At 37.0% G+C, this 13934-nt stretch overlaps 1 protein-coding gene across 6 annotated transcripts in view; it reads left to right on the top strand.

Moving 5' to 3' along the window:
* Positions 1-13934, top strand: part of ATP13A3 (ATPase 13A3) — an 88410-nt gene that overhangs the window by 2132 nt on the left and 72344 nt on the right. The window contains exon 1 of one of the 6 annotated variants that reach the window (XM_045851005.1): positions 3625-3646. The exons of the other annotated variants lie outside the window; for them this stretch is intronic. The gene's annotated coding sequence lies outside the window, so the exon portion shown is untranslated. Of the gene's footprint in view, positions 1-3624; positions 3647-13934 lie in introns of those variants that run through there. 6 annotated transcript variants of the gene reach the window in all.

Raw genomic sequence — 13934 nt, 5'->3', positions numbered from 1 at the left:
AAGCCTCTGGTAATTAAAATTTTAATGTACAGTTGGTTTGAGATAAATGGTATACATTTCTACATAGGAAAATAATTTTATAGTAGTCAGAGCAAAGTTCTATAAGCTTGAATGTTTAAATAGTGTTTTCTGATGAGTTTTCTACTTGGTATTGCTTATTAGATATTAGTTAAAATACCTCTGTTGGTTTAGTTCTTAACAGTTACCTCACTTAGGTAATATCAGTTTCGCATCTGTGTCATGTTTCCTGAATGGATTCTTTTCTGGGTAATAAGTGTATTGGTAACTATAGCATATTGTAGTAGAAAAAACATGGACTTGGGAATCAGACCTGAGTTTGATTTCTGACTTTCTTAAATAGCTGTTTGACTTTGACCAGTGCTAATAGTTATTGAGCAAGCTTATTGTGTACTAAGCTTTGAATTAAACACTTGACATGAGGTGTCTCACTTAAACCCCATTTTACAGGTAAGGGAACTGAGGTTCAGAGATTTTAAGTTGTCCAGAGACACACAGTTAATCTGGTAAACCTATAAATAGACATCTCTGGTCACATATGGTAAGTAAATGGTACACACAGTAGTCACTGAAATTCTGCAGCACACCAAAAAACATTTTTTGCCAATGCAACAAAACAACAGGTATCACTTGGATTTATTCACACTGGACAGCTGTTGTGTTGGCTGTTTTCATATTTTAAATTTGACAATCTAAGGGAAGAGAGGTCAGTGCCCTGGACTAAATAGTCCAGTATTGCATGTTTTAAAAATTCTTGTGGCATACCAGTATGCCTCTTGGAGCACACCAGTTGACAATCGCTGCAGTAACAGAGCTAGGATTCTGGCCTTCTTCAAAGTCCCTTATACTGTAAGTTGCTTAACTTCTCGGTTTTTCTTCCCCTTTTTTAGTTAACAAAGAATATCAGAGAGTTTTGAGGATTAGTTGAGGATATATGTAAAGAAAGGAACACTCTTCCTGTCACATAATAAGTAGTTTCTTTCACTCTTCATTCCATTTACTGAATCAGGCTGTGCTTGTATAGTGTGGTGGTTTTGTAACCACTGTGAATAAAAGGTTTTAAAATGTCAGTATACTTTATTCCTAAGGTTAGTAGCAGTCCTGGGAGATGGGCTATGATCAGTGATATAGGGGCATTCTGTGAAACTTCGTCTTTATTCTGTATTTTTTTCCAATAGTCTGGATAATGGTGGAAATAACTTGATGCTGGAAATGACAACAGGTGGTTATGTGATTTCTAAAATCTTGGCAGCTTATCACTTCTTAAAGACAACACTCTTTAAAACTCTTAAAACAATTCACAGTGGTAAGCTAAAAGAAGATATGTAGTATCTGACAGCTACCTGAGACATCATCAGAATGTTTGTTCCCACAGCGGAATGTATTCTGAATGTGACATAGAGCTTCCTGTTAAATCTGGATCCGAGAGAGAGCTGACAAGATTTAGTCTTTGCTTTGGAACATGGTTTGTCTGTGTGAAATGAAACTTAACTGGCCTATGGAGAGAGTAAATCTGTAGTTATCAAAACCATGTCCTGATCAATTCATGTGACTAGTCCAGAAAACATGCAAAAACCAAGGAAGTAATTGTTAGAGTCTTACTTGTATTTTGTTGATCTTCATATTTTAAGAGTAAAGAAATAAGAACGAATCAGAATTGGGTCATATATTTTGACACTTAGGTAAAAAAGTACAGGGTCCTGGACATATTTAATCTAGAGAAAAACAGGTGGTATTGATAAGATAGAATGTCCTGAAGTTAATGGTAATTAGTAATTATACAAGTTATGCGTTAAAAAGATTTTTGTGTGGGTAAGAGTAAAAATAGATGTAATGGGAAATATGTAAAATGATAATTGGAAAAAATGGTCCCTGTTATAATAGGGAGTTAAAAGTGATTATATAGTAATCAGAAAGAAGGGGAAAAATGGAATGAAGGAAAGGGAGAGCTGTTCAGATAATCAAATGTCTGAGAATGAGGAAAGGTGAGGATGGGGATTGGTGAAGTTTCCGTAGAACACTTCTCCAGAGAGAACTATCCGGACACCAGAGCTAGTAACATCTTTGACCCAAAGGCTCATATTGGGGCGTTTGCTTCAAATGAGGTGGTAAAACATTAACTCAAATAGCATACTTTTAAGACTGCCAAATTTTTAAAAAAGGCCTTAGGTGTTAGAGGCCATATTAGACCTGTGGAAACAGCTCCTCTGAAGCATGTTCCTTTCAAGGTACAGGTGAAAATGCATCTCTTGCATCTTTCTGTCACCAAAGGCCACTAATACTAGTGTGGACTGAGAATGCAGGAAGAAGTACCCTATGTTTGAAGTCTGTTTATGTATGTAAGATGTGATGAATTGGGTTATGAAATCAAAATTTCTCATTTCAATTTCTAAGTTCTCTTAATCAGAATTTCTCATTTGTTGACTCTTGCACTTATTCCCTATGGATCTGGCTTTTAAATGATCTGTTGACACTCAGATACTAGTAGGTAAGGAATTAAATTTCTGGGAAAAGTGTGTTAACTGTCTAAAGTACAATTTCTTGACTACATGATGTAGAACTTGCTGATGTCTGTAGAATCTTTCTCAGAAATTTTAAATAGAAATATTTCTCACTGTTGCTTTATATGAAAGACAGTTCTACCTCAATGATAACAAGCTAGTCGATTCTTACTTTATTTAGTTTTTCTTATTTTTTTCACAAAGGAATTTGTGAGTTGAGCATTGAAATGAAGAGGTATGAGATTGGAAAATAATAGTGCTGAATGGTCATAGATAGATCATAGACTAGGCCCTTCTTTTTACAGAAAAGGAAACTGATATCTGGAGAGGTAAGTGATGCTACTAAAGTAACTGGGGTTAGAAGCTTTATCTTAGTTGGGTATTCTTTTCACCCTTGCCTTTATTTTGTGCTCTAGTAATGACATGTCTCAAAACTCATTGTGTGTGTATTTTTTTTTCCTACTGAGAACCAACTTTTAGGGGTTGCTTTTGGTTACTTGAGAAACTTTTGTTACATTTTTAGTTTACTTTAAAGTAAGCTATGGAATAGCTCCCGCATATATATCCCTGTTCTATTTTTTCTAATTTTGTGAATAGGTTGAAAAATATGTTACTAACTTTGATATAAATGAGAAGTGATTTGATTCCTAATTCTTTCTGATCTAATGGGCTGCGTGAAGTCAAATCACCTTTTATGTGGGGGCTTTGGACCTAAATTCTCATTTAAGGTAAAAATCTTGTCAAAATTACCTTTGAAAAAGCCCTTTAGGGGAAGGCACCAGTTTGAAAAAATGGTTAACTGATGCATTGTTTTTTGATTCTAACAGCCTGGTTTTCCTCCAGCTTTGGGAACAGGTTACTTTCTCGGTGAGCTGGCTCATCACCAGCTGTGTGGGATAATGTCTGACAAGCAACTGGGTCTTCAGGTTGGCTGAGCAGCAGCTGGTTCATAATCTCCACTGCACACTTAACTTGGGTGCAAGGATGAAAGGCAGACATCATGCCACCATTATTCAAAGTATTTTTCTCTCTTGCTTTCTTTTTTCCTGCAGCGCAGAGAGTTGAATGGGTGCAATGAAATGAATATATGATTTAACTCCACACTGAATAATGGAGAAAGAAATTAGGTATTTATGAAAATCCACTATTTCCCCAGAGTTATACCACACAAAAAACCTAGCATAATTAAAAGGCAAATTTATTAATAAAATTGGGAATATGGGGGAAATATTGGTACTTTGTTTAATTCTGGGTTGATACTCAGCTACTTCTGGTGTTTTTTAAGAGCTTTCTTCCTTACTGCTAGCAAAATCTTCATTGTTTTAAAAGAACTGTAGAAGTTAATGTTTTCCATGGAATTTAAAGTATTTGAACCTAAATGCTCTTGGGGTAGCACAGTAAGAAAACAGCAGTCTTTAAAAAGACATTATGATAGCTAAAGATGCCCTGGGAGAGGGCATAGTGTGTTGGTTAAAATACAGGCTTCAGAGCCACCGACAAGTCATTTTGAATTCCAGCCATCATCACTTAACTAGCTTTGCAGTTTGGGTCCAGTCACTTCACAGTTTTTAGTTTTTTCATGTGTTGAATGGAGGTAGTAGAACTTACCTGAGTATTGTGAGGATAAGACGGCTCGGTAAATGGTCATTTACTATTTATTTGTTAGTAATATTTAACATAGTTAAAACAAGTTTGTGTGCGTGTGTGAGAGAGAGGGAGAGGGAGGGAGGAGAGAATGGGGGGCACGTTATAGAGGATTATTATCATTATTATTATTATTTTGGTAGAGCAGCAGACAATGACGACAATAAATAGGTTAACTTGTACTCAATGAAGTTTCAGAACTTTTTCCAACTGAAAGAGACCCAAGGCCAGGCCAAGCAGCCACATTCCAAAGAATGCAATGTTTAAGTGATGTTCTCTGGACTAGTGCGATGCAGCAGTATGGTTTCTAGGATCGGAGGACTTACTCATCAGCCCCGTACACCCAGTGTCTTAGCCCTGTGCTTGGCATATACAGGAACTAAAGAAGTATTTAACAGTTAGAGGTGCCAACACAATCCCAAAGGCATAACCAAGAGGTGTTATATTCAGTCTTTCCATAGTAAAAATACCATGACTTTGCATCTTTGGTAACAACATCCTAAAAAACTCAAGCTGTTAATCTTATGTACCTGTAGTGTACATTTTATGTGTATTTTTGTCTTTCTCTGGGTGTCTTTGGGTTGTGTGCAGCCGTCTCCTGCCTGCTCCCCTCTGCCCCCCTCCTCTGTGTTACCGTTACCCATTGTCTTTCTCCCTGGCCACATTATAAAACTCAAAATCATGTTTAATTCTTTGTATTCAGTAGCATTTTATGTGCCTTATTTTCATTGAAAAATACTGATTAGTGAAATGTCTGCATCTTTTTTTTTTTTTTTAAAGAAGACTTGAAATTTATTTTAATTCTGTGGCCTTTGATTTCTTTAAATGTGTTACTGGTTTTTCATAGACCAAATATTTTAAATTCATCTTTAGATTATGCTTTAGCTTTTTAAGCCATCAGTTTTTTTAAGCTTGTTTATAACTTTTGTCCATGATTTCATAAAGTTTCTCTTTAAAAATTCATTTTGCTTATTTTCCCAAGCATAAGAGGTGGAATCCTTATTTACATGCCAAATATAAAAATATAATTTAGTTTACTAAGTAAAATGTAAAGTACTACAGATAAGTAGCCTACTGTTGTCTGGGACAGTTAATTATTTGAAAGACTAGAATAACCTAGCAAATTCTTACTTAAAATTTTATTTTGTGGTTCTTTTTGACATGAAAATATGCTTTTTATAGTTATCACCACTGCCTTAGAGTCAGTTGATGAATAATTTTGAGCTAACCCATGGTTGTTTTCTGTTCAGTTTTTGGTAAGAAGAGTAGAATAAACTGCTTCATTTAGTCAGTTCAGAAGCATCTTAGTGTGTTCTTTTCCCTTAGTCCTTTCTTGTCTCCCTGGCACAGCCTATTGTGAATGGCCCTCATGTTCTTTTAAAACTGGTGGCAATTACCAATTATTGTAATTGTAAGAGTTGTGTTACAGGTAGTGAGGAAGGATGTTTGGCTAGGGTCTCTTGGTTATTTATGCCTTTGGGATTGTGTTGGCACCTCTAACTGTTAAATACTTCTTTAGTTCCTGTATATGCCAAGCACAGGGCTAAGACACTGGGTGTACGGGGCTGATGAGTAAGTCCTCCGATCCTAGAAACCATACTGCTGCATCGCACTAGTCCAGAGAACATCACTTAAACATTGCATTCTTTGGAATGTGGCTGCTTGGCCTGGCCTTGGGTCTCTTTCAGTTGGAAAAAGTTCTGAAACTTCATTGAGTACAAGTTAATCTATTTATTTATCATATCAAATAAGGCCCTCATAATCTGATTCTGCAAACCCCCCCCCTCCCCCCAGCTCCATTTCCAGACTTTCCCTAGAGGCCAAGACAGTTTAAGTAATTTGTAGAAACATCAGTGTGTGGTTGCCTCTCACACATCCCCTACTGGGGACCTGGCCCACAGCCCAGGTATGTGCCATGACTGGGAATCAAACTGGCAACCCTTTGGTTCGCAGGCCAGCACTCAATCCACCGAGCCACACCGGCCAGGTATTTCCCCCTTTTTGACTGCTGCTTTGTTTGGTGAACCTCACACCCTTCAGGTCTTAGATCAGGGGATAGTTATCTGAAGTCTTCTTTGTCCTCTCCCCTCCTCTCCCTCCCCTGTTCCTCTCCCTGCTGCCATGATACCTCTGGTACTGTAGCACACAACCATTTTGTTCGATACTACATATTTGCTTACTTGCCTGACTCATCCATTAGCTCCTTGAGGTTAGAAATTTTGTCTATGTAATCTCCAGCACTTAATCTTTTAATCTTTATTGTATTTATTTAATCTTTGTTGTATTTTTAATTTATCTTTGTTTAATCTTTATTATATTTTTCCATTATCATTTAGCCCCTTTTTTCCCACCCCCTCCTGCAATCACCACACTGTTGTCCAAGCCCATGAGTCCTTTTTCCTTTTTGTTCAATCCTTCCATTCCCTAATCTCCCTGCCCCACGCCAAGCTGTTATCCTGCCCTCCATCTATGAGTCTGGCCCCATTTTCCTTGTTAGTTCATTAGATTCCACATATGAGTGAAATCGTATGGTATTTTTCCCTGACTGGCCTATTTCACTTAGCATAATGTTCTTTGGGTCCATCCATATTTTTGCAAAGGGTAAAATTTTCTTCTTTTTTATAGCTAGGTAGTATTCCATTACGTAAATGTCCCATAGTAGTTTTATCCACTTATGTACTGATAAACACTTGGGCTGCTTCCATATCTTCTTGGCAATTGCAAATAATGCCGCAGTGAACATAGGGGTGTCATGTTCTTTCGAATTAGTGTTTTGGGTTCCTTTGGATAAATTCCCAGAAGTGGGATAGCTGGGTTGAAAGGTTGAAAGGCAGATCTATTTTTAATTTTTTGGCGTTATCTCCATACTGCTTTCCATAGTGGCTGCACCAATCTACATTCCCAGCAAGGCACTGTTTTAAGTTCATTGGTGAACATATTGGTGAAACTTTAATAATGAAAGATTGACTATAAATGGTGTCTACAACAAAAAGCTTTCCAATTCAAGGAGAACGCGTGACCCGCAGGATCGCCGTAGCACCAGTTCCATCTGTTTCTGCCAGGAGTGCTTACTGCTGCTGCTGTGCAGGGTCGATGAAGTGAAAGAGTGGAACTGCAGTACCCACCACTCCCCTCATCTCCTCCATGCTATTTTGTATTTTGTTAGAGATTTATCTTAGATATCTCAGCTTTAAGAAACTATAACTTATTTGTGTTTTAACTTCTGAACAGAATGACTCTTGATTGAGAGGAAGAGGAAGTAGTTGACAGTGATGAACCTAGTGCAGTGGTGGTGATTGTATAGGGTTATATGAGGTCACCAAGGGCCCTGGGAAGAGGGTATTGGGACAGTTAGGAGCCGGGCACAGGGGTGAGATGTGGGGGCATGCCAAAGACAAATGTACTTTGTTGTGAAATTTTGCTCCAAGAAAGGATTTTACTGCCTGTCTTGCCCTGTCTTATTCATTCAGCTACATTGCTTGAGTGCTGGCCTGATTTCCAACCTTTAGAACTTTTAGTCTATATTTCCAGTATTGTGGGACAAGTGCTCTGCCACATATGGAGAAGGGACAAATGTGGGAAAAGTCCTCTGCTGGAGGTAGAAGGGACATTCAAAGTGTAGTAGAGAGGATTCTTGACCAGGGTCTGGAAGGATGGGTAGGAGCCCTTCAGCAACTGAGTTAGGGAAGGGCATCCTTGGTAGAGGGAATGGAGTCAGGAAACAGTAGGTTCTTTGGGGAGTTACATATTATAGACAGAATGTAAGGTTTGTGAGAGGTGAATGATAACCACTGATGAATGGCAGGCAGATGGTGTTGATACCCAGGCAGGGCCAGAGTCTGAAGGATTTTACATGTCTTCCGATTTGTTGCAACTTTGTCCTTGGAGCCCAACTTGGGCCTCACTTGCACCTCAATGCCCCTTGGTAGGAAAATACATAGTACTGTGTATAGTGACAGGGATCCCCAATCCCCATCCTGTTAGGAACCCAGAGGCAAGCGAAGCGCACCTAACCTTGGCCTCCTGTCTCCTGTTGCTCCCCTCCCCATCCACACTGGGTGATCCAGCAAAGGTCACCTGAGCTCCGAGTTCTGCCTCCTGTGCCTCCCCCCCGCCCCCCTCCTGGAAACTGGTCTCTGGTGCCAAAAAGGTTGGGGACTGCCGCATTATAAGGCTTGACTTTTTAAAGTCTTGCAAGTGAAAGGACTGCATAACTTGGTTTAATCCAGTATTTTTCTTCAATTTATAGCAGCTGGGGATGCCTTTTTCAAAATTTTATTTTAGAAGGACTCTTACTTAGCAGTTGGGCGATGCAGCTGCAAACAGTGGGAGACTATTGACATTTTAAGCAGAGAGAGAAATGGTCATATCTGGTTTGTTTATTGATTTGAATGAGGGATACTAGATAAGGGATCAGAGTCTGAGTTGAGGCAATGACAGTGGAGACTACAGCATGGTAAGGGGTGGACTTGAGAAAGGTAGAAATGATGAGACTCTATGCCCAGTTGGACATACTGTGCAATAGAAGGTGCGCAATAGGAAGGAGTATAGGATGACTTCCAAATTCCTGGCGTGGATTTTTAGGCAAATTGTATTCATTAGGTAGAGGGAATTAGTGGTAGTTCATGGTGGGGCAGGTTTTTAGGAAGAAAGATAAAATGAACCTGTTGAATTCCAGTTGTATGCAGACATGTTTGGTAACTTTTAATCTGTGAGTCTGAAGCTAGTCAGATCTGTGCTGAAAGAACTGATTGGAAGCTGCCACCATAAGTGGGCCAATAGTGCCATCCTTGGGTCCTGGTGATGTTACACAGAGAAGCCTGAATAAAATTAATATTTAAGTGGGCACAGGAAGTAGAGGCTTGGAGAATATAAATAATAAAGAAGTGGACAGAGGAAGTGGAAGCTTGGTAACCTGGCCACCTGTCCCACAACCCAGGTTAGCATAACATGAAATATAATTTAACTTAATTGTGGGAGTAAAAAAGTCATTTGTGGGCCATCTTGAGAGCCTGGTTAGTGTTTTCTTTAGGAAGTAATGTATTTCAAGTACATCTGTCTTTCAAATAAATTTTTGGAAAATAGACCCTTGAAAGATGGTGGTGCTGTTTGCATGTCATTAATTTGTTGGTAATGCTCTTTTGATATAAGTCACTCCATGCTTGACTTTTAGGGAATGTCAAAATGCTATTCTTGGTTAAGTGAAGTTTATTTTTTCCCCTGTTTTTAAAAGACAATATCGATTTGAAACTGGTAAATAAAGTAGATAGTGCTCCTAGAAGTGTTTTGTAAACTAAAAATTTCTTTATAAATGTCAGTTACTATTATTATGGTTGGCACTGTATCCAGATTCATTGATTTAAAAAAAAAATCCTTAATGAATTACAGAATGACCACAGAAAATGAGAAAGTTCAGATTTCTATAGTGGCTGTACCATGAGCGAGGCCATTATCCTTTTCAGCAGCAATTTAAAGTGCTGTGTAGTTTTGCAATATTTGTTAAATGCAGATGTGAGGGCTTTGTACTTTTTTCCTATGCTGGGTCAACATGGGTGGGTTTCAAATTGAGAAAAAGTGGAAAAAGATTAATTTACATTATTTAAAAAAATTGATCTAAGTGCCTATCAGTTATAATTTTGTAAGTTTGTTAGGATTGTGTTTTTTTGTACGATTGGCTGCCTAGTGATTTTGTGCTGCTTTGTGTTTGGGTCTTCATAAGGTCTGGAAGAATGAAATGTAAAACATTGTGGTATAGATCATGAGTAAAACTGATTTTTCTTCTTGCAGATATATAATAATTCTGAAGTGAACCATGCTCAGTAATGAAAAGATTTTTGGGTTTGCTGTTGATAAGAAAAATGAACATCTCTGGGATCTATGTGTAATTCCTTAACATACTGAAGGCTTAGAATTATAATTCTGAAAGTTTTCTTCTGTTCTTTTTTTCCTTTACAGTTTCCTATCCCCCTGCCCCTTCCTCATCCTGGCCTTTTTCTACACTGCTGCTCTATTTTGTTACTTATCTGTTTACACCATTACTTTCGTTTCATTGTGCAGCTACAGTGTAATCTTTTTGAATAGTTTAATCTCAGCACTGTACCACCAAGATTGCGCTTCCCTCAACTGAAGTAGACAGTACTACGAACAGTTGAGACCAAGTGTGATCATGTGCATGCAGTGACCACTCATCAGGATGGTCACCTGCCAATGGCAACAAGGGTTTCATCTAAGCTGCATCCTGCTTTTTTAGCTGTGCTAAAATGTGGAAAGTATGAATCTTAGAATTAATGTTTAAATTTCAAAGGCCATCTTTTAAATTGTTAATTGAAATGTCAACTCACTAGGGATTTGGGTTAATAGCACTACAGTTTAGAAGAAATAGTCACTAAATTGCAATAGAATGGAATAAACATTGATTTATATATTACATAACAGAAAAACCTCTCATCTAACCTCTGAACTTAAAAGTGTAGCTTTTAGTTTGGGGAGTTAGGCAAGCTGCTATTCAAATTCTTGATTTGTCTCTTATTGCATTAGCAGCTCATGCCACACAATTTCTTTTGTGCTTGTTTTGGAAGTAGTCTTACTTGTTTAAACTAGGTTATTTTGCTTGTAAGTACCTACTCGTGCCCCCAAAGAAAAAAGGCACAAAACTTTCATTTTTTTCATAACTCTAACAGTGCAGGTGAATTTGAAGAAGTGGTTAATGGTAACATGTATTACAGGTACAAGTGACATGGACTTTTAATTGGGATTATTGGATCAAAGTATGTGGGGAAGAGGTCTTAAAATTTTAATTTATTATCAGGTGGTTTTCCAAAAAGGCAGTATGCTATTAATAGCAACATATATGGGTGTTCCTTGTCTTTTTTTTTTTTTCTTTTTTTGCCAGCTATGGGCAAGTGATGCTTTACCATGTAATTTTATACTTTACCTTGTTTTCTGACAGGTTCATGTGGTTTTTAATTGTTACTGTTCTCTCCTATTCCACAATATTGTAAGATTCCTAAACTCTAGTTTCAGACAGTTGTGAATTTGGGAATAATCTGTAGTATAAAGGGAGTAATAATGTACCTGCCTTCCTCCCCCTCCCCATTATCATTTGTTTTGTGTTTATTGCTTGTCTTATATTTCTGTTGAGACACATGAAACAGAGGCCCTATTCTATAGGAAACAACTACTTTTCCCTATTAGTATGTTCAGTGGTACTGGATAAAACCTTACGTGTAACTTCTTAATCACTCTTGATATTAGCAGTTGCTCTGAAGACTTGTGAGCTGCGAGCCTCCTTCCTTACCAATGTTGGAGTGTCACCTACTGGTGGAAGAGTGCAACAACAGGCTGTAGACCAAGGCAATTTTCCTAGGTCAAAAACTTGCATGGTTGGACTGCATCATGTGAATTATTATAACTGCCTAATTTTAGTGAAGTGGAAACCAAGACAGTTGAAGGGACTTGAAAACAGCTCGTATTAAATTGTTATTTAAGGTCAAGTTAAAGCTGACTTTTGAGTTTTGTGCTTTTTACATTTGTTTTTGTTTTACATTATGTATTTTGGGGGAAAGTTGCATATCTCCTACTGTTCCTAATATTGTAATGGATATGGCATATATGTTCACTTAATGCTTATAGGTAAATTAGTTTTGTAAAATAATTTCAAATTTGCCGCTACTGTACCTATTGCTGTGGCTAATACTTCTCAGTGGAGCCAAAATGTGGAGGGGATATAAAAAGAGATACAAACAGCTAACTGTAGCTTATTAGAAGTGTACATACTTGGTAAAGGAGTCTTCAAAATGACTACTTGCTCAGGGTGGTCACTTTGTAAGTTATATAAATGTCTAATTACTGTGTTGTACAGCTGAAACTAATGTAGTATTGTATACCAATGTAATTGAAAAAATATTTAAATATAACTACTTTCCTGGGCTATAGTAACATAAGACTGGAGAATGGTCTGATACAGCACCATGAAATGTTTTGGATGTTCTTACAAGTTCAGACCCAAGGTTGGCCATGCATTATAGAATTAGCAGTTTATACTTTTGCTCAGCTTTCTTTATTTCTTTAACTATTTAAAAATATTATTACATGTAGATGGTAAAAGCATTCAAGAAGCACTAGCTTCTCCCTTCTACCCAAACACACTGTTAAGTTATAACTCTTACTGTTCTTAATATTGATTCTATGACAGATAATTGCATTATCTTTCCTAATTATAACTTATTTTGTTATACCTATCACATTGTTTTGTAACATACAAAAAGGTATAATTATACAAAGACTGCACTTTACCAATGTAAATACAGTCTTGCTCTGTTGGATGTTGGATACAATGGTCTTCCTTAAGCCTAAACACAGAAACAAAAGCATGTATTATAAGAGAAAGTTCAAGATGGGAAGTGATAAAATGGGTATTGAGTGGAGCTTTGTTAAAATTTAGCTGGTATCCTTGTAAAATTTCCATGTATTCATTAAATTATATTATGTCATTCTTATTGTTAGGAGCTGACTTGAAGTAGTAAGTTTTGCCTTCATAGTTGTCACAATTTGATTACCGTTGTTGGGAGATTCAGATTTTTTCATTCTTTTTACACAAATATTTGTATGGATATTAAAATTGAAGTGGTTCAGTGAGCAAAGTAAGGATTTTATATATATTTGGGTACTTTTTATTTCAGTTGTAAAGGTGGAACTGCTTTTGGCTTGCAGAGGGGTCATGTAGCTGCTGGGGATGCTTCAGTTTGACAATGAGATAGTATTGAGAGTGCTGGCTGTGCTGTTTTTTGCTTCAGGATCTTTAAAAACACCTTTTGTTGAGTGGTCCTTAAAAGATGCATTTATCAGATTTTAATTTAACATAGGTATGTTTAATTCTCAGAAAAAAAACTACAGCACTACAAAACAAGGCGGGAGGATCCATTCTCTTTTAACAATACAGTGTCCTAAAGGTCTGTTTGGTTTTAATTTTTAAAACTCTGGAGGTATATGTTACAAACTATACAAAATGTCATTTGAGAACTTTTTACTAACTTTTTTTTAGTTTTGTGAATTTTGAATTAATACATTTTTAATTTTTTACCTCAGTCTTGCTGAAGTTGGCAAATATTATATGAAGTAAACAGTTAAAAATGTATTCAAATTTGCTTTGCTCAAAGTTGTACTGGAGTTATAAGATCGTTCTCTAAATTACCTTGTGAAATCACTTATTTTGGAATTCTTGGCACATACATTGAATACCTTTAAAGAAAACCGGCCACACACACTATTATAATATTGTTGGTACTGCTAATGAGAAATTCAGGTTTTGAAGCAGAGATGGTTCAGAGGTTTGGGGATTTCTATGCCTATTGAAGCCGACTCATCTTATTTAGGAAATGAGACATGACTAATCTTTTCCTGGGTTAAAGATGTACTTTAAATGGTTCCTGGTAATTATATAAAGGGAAAAAATAAGTAAACTTTTAAAAATTAATATTAGATTTAGTGAGATATATTTCTGATAGCTTCACTTTTTCCTGTGCTGCTGTTTTCACTCACAAAAAATCAAGTTCGCTGTAAATGCAAGGAAGGGTTTGGTTAAGCACAATAGCCTATAAGCTCCTTGCTATTTAGATAACATCAAGGCTCAGGCATGCACTGTGGAATTAGGACTTCATTGTGGTTAGCTCAATATAATTTATTCAAGTAATAGGAGCTCTACCAGTGGTAATCAGATGGCAGAGGGAAATGTCTTCTGAAAACCCATTTAAAATCAGTGAATTAAATCCT

This window comes from Phyllostomus hastatus, unplaced genomic scaffold (genome assembly GCF_019186645.2).
Source record: "Phyllostomus hastatus isolate PE091 unplaced genomic scaffold, TTU_PhHast_1.1 phas_contig_86, whole genome shotgun sequence".
Taxonomy (NCBI): domain Eukaryota; kingdom Metazoa; phylum Chordata; class Mammalia; order Chiroptera; family Phyllostomidae; genus Phyllostomus; species Phyllostomus hastatus.
The sequence above is the reverse complement of the archived record's forward strand: the minus strand, read 5'-3'. Positions and strand labels throughout refer to the sequence as shown.